Source organism: Macrobrachium rosenbergii, chromosome 9 (assembly GCF_040412425.1).
Source record: "Macrobrachium rosenbergii isolate ZJJX-2024 chromosome 9, ASM4041242v1, whole genome shotgun sequence".
NCBI lineage: Eukaryota > Metazoa > Arthropoda > Malacostraca > Decapoda > Palaemonidae > Macrobrachium > Macrobrachium rosenbergii.
In genome coordinates, this window is record NC_089749.1 from 15,057,532 (window position 1) to 15,071,203 (window position 13,672).

The following is a 13,672-nucleotide window of genomic DNA, read 5'->3' on the forward strand; positions in this document are numbered from 1 at the left end:
TGCTGAATTTAGTTCGTTTCCATGGTCCACCTTCGCGCTCATGTGTCCTACTGGCCGTCGCCTACTTCTGTTTATATATATATGTGTGTGTGTGTATAACTGAATCACGAAAATATGGAATGTGATGAATATATAAATAAGGATACAATCCCACGAAGGAAAGGAACACTGAGTATTGCGGGGCCTTTCGACTCTGTCGCCTTACTTAGCAGTAGGTGACGGAGTCGAAAGGCCTTGCAGTACTCCAGCAAGCTTCCCTTCCTTCATGGATTTTTATCTTTATATATATATATATATATATATATAATATATATATGTATATATATATATATATATATATATACATATATAGTATATATATGTGTATATATATATATATATATATATATATATATATATACTATATATATATATATATATATATAATGGGCTACCTTTGTCACAAATGAGGTTTAACTGCAAAAAGACAATGGAGGTGTATGGAATATACTGTAATTACACATTTAATCTAAGATCACAATACTGCTATAGCCAGCTGATCTGATTACCCAGATGCCAAAATAACATCTACACTTGTTTTGAGATTTCAAAGTTAAAGGGAAAAACAAATACTCCGAGGGACTGGTGAGGTTTAGAATGCCAGGCACGTAACCGTATCAACGTTATCCTCTTAGAATAGAATGAATCATGTTCTCAGTAGATTTATCTTATCTTATTATCCTTGTTGATTTACAGAGTCTCGTCTCCCGACAGGCATACCTGGAGACAACAGTACGCTTCATCTAAGATTCGTTTCATGAATTTTGGTCGAAACGAGAGGGTCGAGACATGAGAAAATCCTTTCGTGAGTTTTAGCGTTTCATGACTCTGGCTTCGAAACACAGTACTATTCGAATGCAGGCTCCGAGGTTAGGCTTTGTAACGGCACTTCGTTTTCAACTGTTTTATGAAGCTGAACCTGAAACATGACGTTTGAAACCTTAGAACAATCTTATATTCTAAGTATTCTTAATGTAATATCTCAATACGTCCAGGAGGGCACTGAAACTGGTTCTTGAGGGTGGGCACAATTTGATCCTGATAAAAAAAAAAAAAATCACGGCACAAGAACTCATGAAACTCAAAGACTATAAAATGGGATCTTAGATACTGCGTGCTGAATTAATTGTCTGAACAACAGTGTAATTTTAAAATGTATCTAAAATTAAAGAATTATTAAGAGTTATTTCTTGCACGGTATTTGAATTATAATGAGTATGTATTTGCTGAAAAATAAATCGAGTTCATAGTTGTACGCATTTTTTTCACGACCATTATCTCTCATTTTACAGGAATTCAAATTTGAAAAAGCCAAGTAGTAAATTGTAGACAGTTACAGATAAAATATCGGGTTGACTCTGAGTTGAACTTAAGGGTACTGAGGATGCTGAGGCTGATACATCAAGACTCATTGATTCCTTTCGTTTTCAAGTGTTTCATCAAAGCTGCGTCCGAAACGCGTCTCGAAGCACACGGAAAGTATTCGAGGCGAGTTCTGAAGCAATATGAATTTGACTTATACTAAAGAACAGTCTCGTAAATTTGAAGGACAGACTAAAAATTCATAATACTATGTAGACATTTACAAATGCTCTTCGTCTGTTGAGCGTATCTCTTTGTACACCAAAGATTTTAGGGTCTCATTTGATCCCGAAAAATTCACACAATTCAAAACAAAAGAAGATTTGCTCTTGTGTAAGCTTTGCTGAATAAAATAAAAATACAACAAACACGCACATAAGTTTGCGCTGAAGGTGACCTTGAATCTCAACATTCTTATCAAGATTAAAGAACTCGTGACATTTGTAATCGTTCTTATCTCGTCGCTATGAACAGTGAATCTCCTCTCGATCGATTAACTCATTCGCTGCTGCTCTCCAAAGCAGCCAAACTCCCGGTAATTTAGCTGATAACGGCGAGACTTAATATTTTTGTAATGTTCATCATTACGATGCCACGGTTCGCTTCAGAAGTGTGTAATTTCATTGGTTACAGTTTCTTTAGGCGTAAAATGAGAACAGATAAAAGAATTGCCACGGGTTTCTGATGGTGTGCAAAGAGTGGAGTTCATTGTATTTTATTATTATTATTATTAATTTTTTTGCGTTATGCCATGGAGTAGATTTTCAACCTGAAAACTGACGCAGAAATTACAAGGAAAAAGAAAACCACTTCCTTACCTTTTATAATCAGTCGATGTTTGTCAAAAATGAAAGGCACATAGGTGGAAAAATTAACAATAATCTCCTAAAATCAATAAAATCGTAACATGGTAAGTTTTAACAAATCTGCACGATTTTGAAAACAATATTCTTATGTGCAGAATCGTTAAAAACAGTTTAATTGTAAAGGAACAAGATTAGATCTCGAATAAAAGTATGACTGTCAAGGAAAGATTTATCCATATATGATACATTCATTCACACAATCGCAGACACGGCTTCATAAAATTACCACAATTGCCATAGATTTGGTTTATTTAGGAAAACGATTTTACACATACACACATACAGATAGGGACTTAAAATCCCATCCCATATTCTTGTTTTCCCTAACGAAGGAAAGATACCAGATAGATTTATATCGGCAATTCATCTAATCACTCGCATAATAGATATATTAATGGTTTAGTCACAGTTAAGCGATCATTATTGTCATTAGAATACATTAATGTCTTTACAATACTTTTTTTCATATTTCTATGAAAAAGTGAAATTTGGTTCCAAGTCTTATTTTTATTTTAAAATTTTTCCCTTTACTTCGTAGATGGCATCAAACATGTAAGCATATAGAAAAAAAAACCTTGAGTCGTCTTGTACCCTGAACATTCTTCATACTCTCGAAGAAAAAAAAAACCTTGAGTCGTCTTGTACCCTGAACATTCTTCATACTCTCGAAAAGTTATACTTCCTTATCTTAGCTTTATCTTCTGCCAGCTTCCCAAGTAGGCTTCCCAATCTTATCTGCCCCCTGAGTTGTCACACAATCTTGATATATTCAACGTGTTCCCGTCACTCCAACATAATGTAATCATTTGGGAGGTTAGTCCACCCGTAAGGGGATCGAGGAGAAGAGTCATGAAAAAATGAATAAAAAAAACTTTAACTTGTCACAGACCTTAGGGGTCTGTTTCTAGGGGGTACAGGATGTCCGAAAGCTAAGAGGGATGATGATTGAATGGGTTACCAAAGCTGTTGAAAAATACACAGTGGAAAAGGAAGTCTGGTTTGATTTCAAGACTGAAGACAGGGGGTCTCGAAAAGCAAAAAATGTAGAATATTCTTTTAAATAACATATCTCATCTTCGCCGTTGTACGTGGTACTCTTGATACCAACGGCCACTTTCTCCTCCCCTCGTATTCTGGATATTGCCGCCGGATATCGTATCCGGATTGATCTAATTTTTTTTTAACCAATTCTTCCTTGGCTCCTGTTTACATGCCCTCAAAAAAATATCGTTGAAATCAAACAATAACTTTCGTAATTGTAAGGAAGATTTCCATGGTGACATAATTTATTAATGAAATGTTTTGACTGGACAATGCTTCATTTGAGTTGTCAAACTTCGCAAGAAAAGTCATGACTGTGAATATGAACGCTTTGTATTTCTCTACAGGATAATTATTATAATTAGTTGTCACAATTCGACATATTATCGAGAACCTTTCGTATTATGCAATGGATATTTGGTAACTGCATTAATGATTATTATTATTATTATTATTATTATTATTATTATTATTATTTCAGTAGATGAAACTTGAACAAATAACCGAAATAATGTGAGAAATTTATTACCTTTGGTTTATGTTTTTACGTTAGTCCCCGAGGGGCTGGAACTGAACATGGCGTACCGCAGAGTTTTTCTTCGTAAAAACATCGAAAAAGAAAATTTCAAGTTATTTCACCTGTGCTGCGTTATATACACTCTTTTCTACATTGCTCAGTCAAAAAATTAATTAATAAACAATATCTGTGTGCGGAGCCCTTCCTTCGAATTACCGTAACTTTTTCGAGTGGACAGATAGGCAAAACACGAACAGGTGACTACGTAATCCTCTTCTACCTACGTTAACGGAGAATTAAAACACACAAACGCTCATAACCAATGCAGTGAACTTCAACAAAGGACCCTATGCAACGGCTCTTCACTTAAAAAGCCGAAGAGTTCCACCTCGGTGTGCAGAGAGGGAGAGAGAGAGAGAGAGAGAGAGAGAGAGAGAGAGAGAGAGAGGCCACATGATTGGTGCGTGCTGTTGATGCAGTCTACTGTGTTATTACACCCAAGGGGTCGTGTTACGGACCCGCAGTGGGAAGGAACCTTGCAGGATCCCAGTAGGACCTCTCGTTCCTATACGAATGTAGAAGCAGGAGCGTCAGCTTCCCAAAACACAGGGGCCCGGGAGGAGGGCCTGTGCCCCTGGCATTACCCCTCTCTCCTTCATTTTCAATACACGTCTCGGGGCTAATTTCTCTCTCTCTCTCTCTCTCATCCTATTTCAGTTAGGTGCATGTAACTCTATAGGAGGTCGATTGTATTTTCTCTTGCACATATGAAAAGGTTAAGAAATTGATTGAGAAGCAAGTGTTGATTTCATTATTAGTTAGGTCGAGCACTAAGGGGGCGGGGGGCGGAGTACAACGTTAAAAGGATAAAAAGAAAATATTCATGGTCACAATTCACTCATTTAAGAATGGAGAGAGCCGCTGAACTTCAGATGAATTTTTATGACTGTTAATGCTATCTTCGGGCATCAACACTTGGGATTCACCATTGTTCCCTGAGTGGTGTGTCAACTCAAACTTAATGGTAATGTATTCGAAAGGGGCTGAAAGCATAAATTAAAATGCAAGTCATCAGTTTTCTTTCAGTCATGATTATTTATTAACGTTTCCGTCCCTTAGTCATCCTTTCATTGAGCAAGCTGCGTTAAACGCAACAAATCGCCTACATCGCGTTGTCTTTGTAAATAGATAATGGCAATGGTTTCCTTTCCATTTTTTTATGGCTTATTGAGATGCTGGTCTGCCGTTTCCCTTGGAATTTCTTTTTTTTTTTTTCGTCTTCTTCTTTTCGCGTTTCCACGGGATTACATCTCTCAGCTTCGGAATTCTCCTCCTGCTTTTGTCTTCCCTCGCTCATATCCTTTTCAGTTTTCTGAAAAGAAAACTATTGTGCCGGCTTTTGTCTGTCCGTCAGCACTTTTTCTGTCCGCACTTTTTCCCATCCGCCTCAGATCTTAAACTATCGAGGGTTAGAGGGCTGCACTGGTATGCTGGATCATCCACCCATCAATCATCCAAAATTGCAGCCCTAGCCGCTCAATAGTTTTTATTTTATCTAAAGTTAAATTTACCTGTCGCGCTCCTGGCAACGCAACAACACAGTCCACCACGACCGCATGAGTTTCATGGGCCACGGCTCACAGCATTATACCGGACCACCCAAAGAGGAAGTCTGTTTTCGGTGGCCTTGATTATGCGCCGTACAGAAAACTCGACTGCGCCGAAGAAACTTGGGCGCATTTTTTACTTGTTTACTTAACGCGGCTGGATTATCGCGGTTAATACCCAATTATCTCCTTTTTTTTACCCTGGGCTAGAAAAAGGTACTACGTTGACCCGTCTCACTAATAATACCCCTTTTTTTCCCATCTCCTTTTTTCGACCCTGGGCTAGAAAAGGGTATTAGATTCTCCTGTCCCACTCGGTTTGCCCTTAATAAAAAAAAGTCCCTGACTCACAGCCCAAGGTCGTATACCCGATTGAAGCTTCTCTCATCCACTGTTTTTATCATTATTCACAATAATTCTCTTTACTATTTTTCAAATAATTCTATTTACTGTTCTTTTCATTAATTCTATTTACGATCCTTCTTAGTCGTTCTATTTACTATTTATTAAGTAATCCAATTAACTATTCTTTTTAATCATTCGGTATACTATTATTTCTAACAATTCTATTTAATATCCTTTTTAATCATTCTATTTACTATGTACACTATGAAACTATGAAAGAACAGAATAAAATAACAGTCGTCTTGTTCACGAGTGGGAAAGGAAGATGGATATTGATAAGACCGTTAGGACACGAGGGCCGAAAGAGGGATGTCCCAGTTAACCACGAATTTTTACTGCATCGGTTCCGCTCTTGAAACGTAACCCTGCCGTTATGAATGTTACAGCTGAACTCTTTCGCGACGTGTATTTCTTTTTTGTAAGTTACAATTTACATATAGACACACACACTCATATATATATACATATATATATATATATATATATATATATATATATATATATATATATATATATATATATATATATATATTATATACATTTCCCATAACAGGGGGTAGCTCCAGTGCGAAAATAAGACAAATAAGACAAAAGCCATGATAATATTGATGATCCAATTGCTGACATTGCAGAAGAACACATTTGCGCCTCCGAACTGTACACTTTTTACACCGTCCTATTGTATTCCATTCTTTCCACACAGCCGAACCTTCTCGAAACACCTTGATCGATCCTTACATCTACAGGACCTCTTATACCATTTCCTTATATCTTTGTATGTGTTGCTCTTATAGTTCTCTTTGTGCCTCATAAATAATTATTAATTAATGATAAGTAATTAATATCAAAAGCTTCAGCCATTTTTTTATTTGTATTCAACATCTACATTTCACTTCCATAGAGGACAGTTGGCTCAACAATCTCTTCATACATTCCAACCTTGATTTCAGTAACAATTCAATCCTCTTTCAAATCTTTTGCACACACCATGCTTTTCTCTCATCGTACCACCAAGAGTTTCATCTATCCCCAAGTGATCAAATTAATAAACCATTTACATTTTTCAATCATCCACATTAACATTCATAAGTTTCAAAATGTTTATTACAGTCTCCTCTATCACTTCCATTAATGCAATGTAACAAATTTTCATTTCCCCAGTTCCTTTGAAACTTTCCCTCCTTCAGACTTACCATACACACCTTGGTCAGCAACTCATTCACACACTCGCCACCATACTGTACAGTCTCACTTGTGATGCCATGGATTCCTGAAGTCTTTCCATTCTTCACTCTTTTATTTGCTCTCCTTATCAGTAACTTCCTAGAGAACATTCCTAGAGAACCTTATATGAGGCCATTTTACTCTGGCATCATTCATCTTTACCTCTGTTCTAATCTCCGACCGACCAGTGAAGAATAAGAGGAATTTATTTCTGGTGATAGAAATTCATTTCTCGCTATAATGTGGTTCGGATTCTACAATAAGCTGTAGGTCCCGTTGCTAGGTAACCAATTGGTTCTTAGCCACGTCAAATAAATCTAATCCTTCAGGCCAGCCCTAGGAGAGCTGTTAATCAGCTCAGTGGTCTGGTTAAACTAAGGTATACTTAACTTTTTTCGTGTACAGCAAATATTCAAAATATCAACTCATCAACCCAGGACTGCATTCTCTTCAAACAACATTAATTTTTTATTTATATCTTTTATATCTATAATCCGTTTAAGAAGTAATGTATTAGAAGAATTTCACTAGAACAATAATAGTATTAAAAAATAATTAAAAATTACCTCACATTAATTATCATCTACATACAAACAAACGTAAGAATGATAATCATATTTGTTACAATGCTTCATCTTAAGTAACCTCATTTTTTGTCAAATTTCGCAAGAAAAGTCATGACTGTGAATATGAATGCTTAGTATTTCTTTAAATAAGTAAGATAATCATTACAATTAGTTGTCGCAATTCGACGTATTATCGAGAACCTTTCGTATTATGCAATGGATATTTGGTAATTGTATTAATGATGATAATGATTATTATCATTATTATTATTATTTCAGTAGATGAAACCTATTCACATGGAACAAGCACACCAAAGGGGCCACTGACTTGAAATTCAAGCTTCCAAAGAATGTTGGTTTCAACTCCTACTGCAGACCCCACGCTGCAGCAGTAACTGATCATGATACAGAGCCAGTGATATTTCATCGCCCTGGAGGAGACGCGAAACCGCGACATCTGAGTGGCATGCCACGACACTAACCACTATACCAGCGGACCATTAAGTTCAAAGCATTATCATTCTAACCCCATTTTTTAATGCAAAGGCTAATCGGACAGCCAACCTAGTGCCCCTGTCTAGCCCAGGCCTGAACAGAGCAAGGAAAAAGGAAAAGGAAGTAGCACTTACAGGAAGCATGGTTATAAGAGTCGGGAAGAACAGAAGCAGAGGAAGAAATCCAAAGCTTGGCAGAAGAAGCAAGTAAACTGAAAGCTGAACAATGGAATCCTTTTGATTGCCGGTTTCAACAGAGTAAACATGGGAAAAGGAGGTCTGCCAGGTGCTACAAGAGAGCTCTGGAGAAGGAGATGCTCTCTTCTGAAGTTTCTTTGAAGCATTCGTTTAGAATCTACAGAAATAAAAAGCACAGAAATGTCAGAGTCGGAACCTGACCTTTTTATTATGCTCTTGATTTTTGTCATTGATTCTGATCAGTCAAGACCGGGACCAATTTTCCGAAACAATCAAATTTCACGCTAATTTTCATCTGCCCTCGAAGACCTACTACCGAAACCCACCCACGCCCCCGCCCCCCTTCATTTCCAGATCCGTTCATCGTAGGCCCGTCCTTCCAGAATATCGATTTCGTTCCAAGCAAGTAGGGGTCGTAATTGACAACGTGCAATGGCTCGTGAGATTTATGCAACAGTTCTAATTGCCACTTTAAGTAAAATTGGTCTTGCGCAAAGATGAAATCATTCGCATTGTTTGCAGTCCATGAGGAATATGTTTCAGTCATGAGTTGCTACTCAGTAAATCTAGTCACCACACGGTCGTATGTAGTTTTAGTTTTCTGTAAAAGAAAACTATTGTGCCGGCTTTGTCTGTCCGTCCGACACTTTTTCTGTCCGCCCTCACATCTTAAAAACTGCTGAAGCTAGAGGGCTGCAAATTGGTATGTTGATCATCCACCCTGCAATCATCAAACATACCAAATCGCAGCCCTCTAGCCTCAGTAGTTTTTATTTGACTTAAGGTTAAAATCAGCCATAATCGTGCTTCTGGCAACGATATAGGACAGGCCACCACCGGGCCGTGGCGAAAGTTCCTTGATTATGGAGTAATTGTTAGCACTTACATAACAACAACATTAATTTATACCTGTCATATTATATATATATATATATATATATATATATATATATATATATACAGTAGTATATATATATAAATATTGAATGACTTTCCTTTGATTATTTGTATTCCCAGACAGCCAGATGTTTTCGATGACGTCATCGCCTGGTGCACACGGAACGGACTGCATATGGTTAATGCAATAGACCACCGATGCCCACCCGCACCATACCCTCCTCCACCTGCTCTCTCTCTCTCTCTCTCTCTCTCTCTCTCTCTCTCTCTCTCTCTCTCTCTCTCTCTCTCTCACACATAAACGCACGTGCGCGAGTTTGCGCTCGTCCTAAATGTCAGGATGTATGATAACTCTTCTGTGTTCAATGTCACACGGACATATGCCAATAACACTGAAATAATACAACAAAGGAAGAAATTATATTTTTGAAGATATATAATACGTAATATAAATAAAAAAGTATTGGTTACCCGGGCATTTTCACTTTGATTAATTTCCATAAAATAGTAAAAAGAATAAAAAACAAATAGAATGAATGACGTGGTTTGTGAAAGAAAGGAGTAGCAGCCCTCGAAGATAGTGAACCGCCGCCAAGGCTGAGCGAACTATAAAAAAAAATAATAATAATAATAAATAAATAAATAAAGCCCCTTCTCCCCAACGTCACACTCCCCCCATCTCTCCCAAAATTCAATCACGTGCTGCCATTTACGAGGCCCCCTTTGTTCAAATTTACGCAGCAATCCACACGCAACCTTTTACGTAATCCCACTAACAGGATGTGGAACTCTCTTCCTTCCTCTGTACTTTCCGAGTCACTATTCTTACGGGAGCAAGTTTGTTTTACACTGGTTTGCCCGTCTCGGTTTCCTGATATTTGAAGGAGTATTTTATAAATATAATTCTGTGTTCTGTACGTAATTGAAGCTCTTCGGCCGGCTAATGTATAAGTTCGACAGGTTTCCGTCAGTGCTATGAGAAATGTAAAATACTTCTCTCTCTCTCTCTCTCTCTCTCTCTCTCTCTCTCTCTTCGTAACGTACTGTTTCGCCCTTAAGTTCTGACGTATTTTACTATATATTTTCCTATTATTGGCACAGCAGATGTTATACGAAAATTACCCTTGTTATCAAGCCTCCCATTACTGTTCCATCCTCTGCCGACTTATTACAATGATTGAAGTCTGTTTTTTGCTTTCATTGCAGACTCTTCCTTTTGTTCTCGTGTTCCTCGAGTTGCGACCACGATAATCCGTGAGTCTTTTCTCCTCTTCCTCCTCCTCCTCTTTCCTCCTTCTCATCTTCCTTCGGGGTTTCTTTTCTTTTCATGCTTTCTCCTTTGTTCGCTAGTTCCTTAAGTTACGTCCTTTAAATGGTTTGTTTTACCCGCCTCCTTTCTTGTCTCTTTCTTATATTACCACTATTTTCTTTTCCTAAATTCGCCTTTTTGTTTTCCGTAAAAGAACACTGTTGTGCCGGCTTTGTCTGCCCGTCCGCACTTTATTCTGCCCGCACTTTTTCTGTCCGCCCTCAGATCTCAAACTACTGAGGCTATAGGGCTGCAAATTGGTATGTTGTTCATCCACCCTCCAATCATCAAAAATACCAAATTGCAGCACTCTAGCCTCACTAGTTTTTATTTCATTTAAGGCTAGAGTTAGCCATAATTGTGCGTCTGGCAACAATATAGGACATGCCGCCACCGGGCCGTGGTTAAAGTTTCATGGGCCGCGGCTCATACAGTATTATAATGAGACCACCGAAAGATAGATCTATTTTAGGTGGCCTTGATTATACGCTGTACAGAAAACTCGACTGCGCCGAAGAAACTTCGTCGCATTTTTTTACTCGTTTTGTTCTCTGAATGGCGAATTTAAATTGCTTTACTTCACTTTACTATTTTTTTTTTTATGTTCCCTTCTCTTTTTCATATTCTCCTTTCTTTTGACCTCTAAGTTACTTTCCTACTCTTTCTTCTATCTCACTTTTCCTCTTCCCTCCCTTCCCCTCCTCCTCCTCCCCCTCTCCGTTCCTTTCCTTTTTCCACCTCATATTATTTTTCACGGCGGTGCTTCATTACTGTCTCCTATATCTTCTCGAAGTTGTCGAAATCACATTCGGGCCTGATCGAGTTCCCTGCAATGAAGGGACTAATAAACCTTAACGGTGCAAGAATCGAGGCGTAAATCAGAAGAAGAAGAAGAAGAAGATTGTCGCTTTATGCTGAATCTGCAATTAAAATAACGGCATCTCTGCCGAGAAAGGAAGATTGGTTTCTTTGTTAATAAAGGCTTCAGACGAGGATACGAACTTTTACGAGAGAGAGAGAGAGAGAGAGAGAGAGAGAGAGAGAGAGAGAGAGAGAGAGAGAGAGAGCACGACAAAACCAGCAGGCGAGCAGGCAGGATCTCCTCTCTCGAGGGACGCCTAGGAGGGCAAAACGGGGGTATACCATATACCTGGGGTTCGTGGCAGCAGGGGCAGAAGTAGGCGGTGACTGGGGGTTGCGGGGTCAACGCTGATGATGCCCCTCGGGGGTAAGGCCACTCACTCACACTCTCTCGCTCTCTCTCTCACACTCGCACACACAGTGGCTGCCCCTGCCCGCCTTCCGCCCGAACCAGGTCCGCCTCTATCTCTCTCTCTCTCTCTCTCAGTTCGCGCCAACACGCCCCTACACCCGCACCTTCCTACCCGGCTTTCCAGAGTCACACGGCGAAAGAGCGCTGTGAGCTTCGGGTAGTCGTCGGGGATGCCATACGCGTGGTTGGTTGCGCGACAGCCCCAACAAAGGTCTCCGGTGGCCCTTTCTGGTCGCTCGCAGCAAACCTGTTCCGGCCCCTAAACATTATTCGACGCACAATGGACTCTAATCAGGAGCTGGAGACCTTCCTCGCAGGCCCCACGATTTATATGAGTCCCCCCGTAGCAACAGGTGATATAGTTTTATGAAGCGACTTCTTTACGGCAGGACTTCAAAGAGGGACCCCTCTCGATTGCGTCACCGACACCCCTCTGCTACCTGCCAGCCTCGTGTGTGTGTGTGTGGAGTGAACGTTAGCCAGCGAATAACCAGTATGACGTCACCTATCTGTTAACGTTACCGTCTCCACCTTTTGTTTTTTTTCTCCCGCCCTCTGTCCGAAACATTCTGGAACCGATGTATGACACGCCGAGAAAAGTTGTGAATGTTCGTTCGTTTGAAAATTAAATGGAGTCGAGGCTTCTACACCCAGTTATTTACGTTGTCCAAGAGCTGCAGGAGAGGGAGCATTTGGAAGAGAAGTAGCGAGAGATAGAGAGAAAGCAATCAGAACTCTCTCTCTCTCCGACTGCTTGCTTGCTTGCTCGATTCAAGTTCTCGAACCAGTCACATCTTTCGTGACCCCGCAAGTCGTGACTTTTGCTTTTGTGGATGGAGATGGGAATGCAGAAGGTGGCTAAACTCTTTCTTGAAGTCACTGACTGCCTTCGGCCATAGACGACCTAGCCGAGCCATAGTAGTAGGAGCAGATTCAAGAGTCGATCACACGAATAATGAGAAGCAGAAGCAGCGCTCCAGATAACAAGAGCTGCCCAATGAAGGCAAACCACGCCCTTCCCCTTCGCCAAAGTTACTCGTGAGATACGTGACTGGATTACTTTCATGATCAGTGCGTTTTAACTGGACCGAGAAAAATGGTTACCCACGGATGAAGGACGTTTTTGAGTGGTGGTGAAAAGTGAAACATTTATTTTGGTCTTGTCCTAGAAATCAAGACTTTTAGTCTGAATGCTGTGATGACTCGGAAATCTACGCAATATATTTCAGAAGGACATTGTAGTTTTATCTATAACTCGAGGCTGAAACCGGCAGAAGTTCGAAAGAGAAGAAAACACCTGCTGCTTGTGAAACCATTTTTTGTTCTCTAGAGAAACCATAACTAGTGATTTCTCCCCATCTCAAAACCGTCGTTCTCCTGCAAATCCGAAAATACAGGTACGGTAAGTAAATGACAAGTCAAAATTAATTAAGTCTGATAATGTAAATTAAGAGCAACCATTTCTCCCTTAGTTTCTTACAATAAGAGACTTCTGTGGCGACAATATATAACTACAAAATGCAGGGATGACTCAACTTGATACCTGCTTCCCCAAGACACTTACACACACACACACACACACACACACGCACACACACCTGTAGGAAAATGGTTCAAGAATGGGTGGGAACGAGAACAGGTTTCAACCCCGGAGGAAGCAAGAGAACCATCTCTCATTTACAGTGGGAGTTTGTATGAAACAGGGGGTAAACGGAAGGAGGAAGAAAATTCCAAAACTTTGCGGCAGAGGTCAGGAGAGTCACCTTCAAAAGGATAAACTTATTTCCAAACAGCAATGAAGTAAAAACTTTTTTTTTTTTAGGTGAAAATTTTTTTCTTTCTTGATTTAAAAGTCTGATCATTAGTGTAATTAT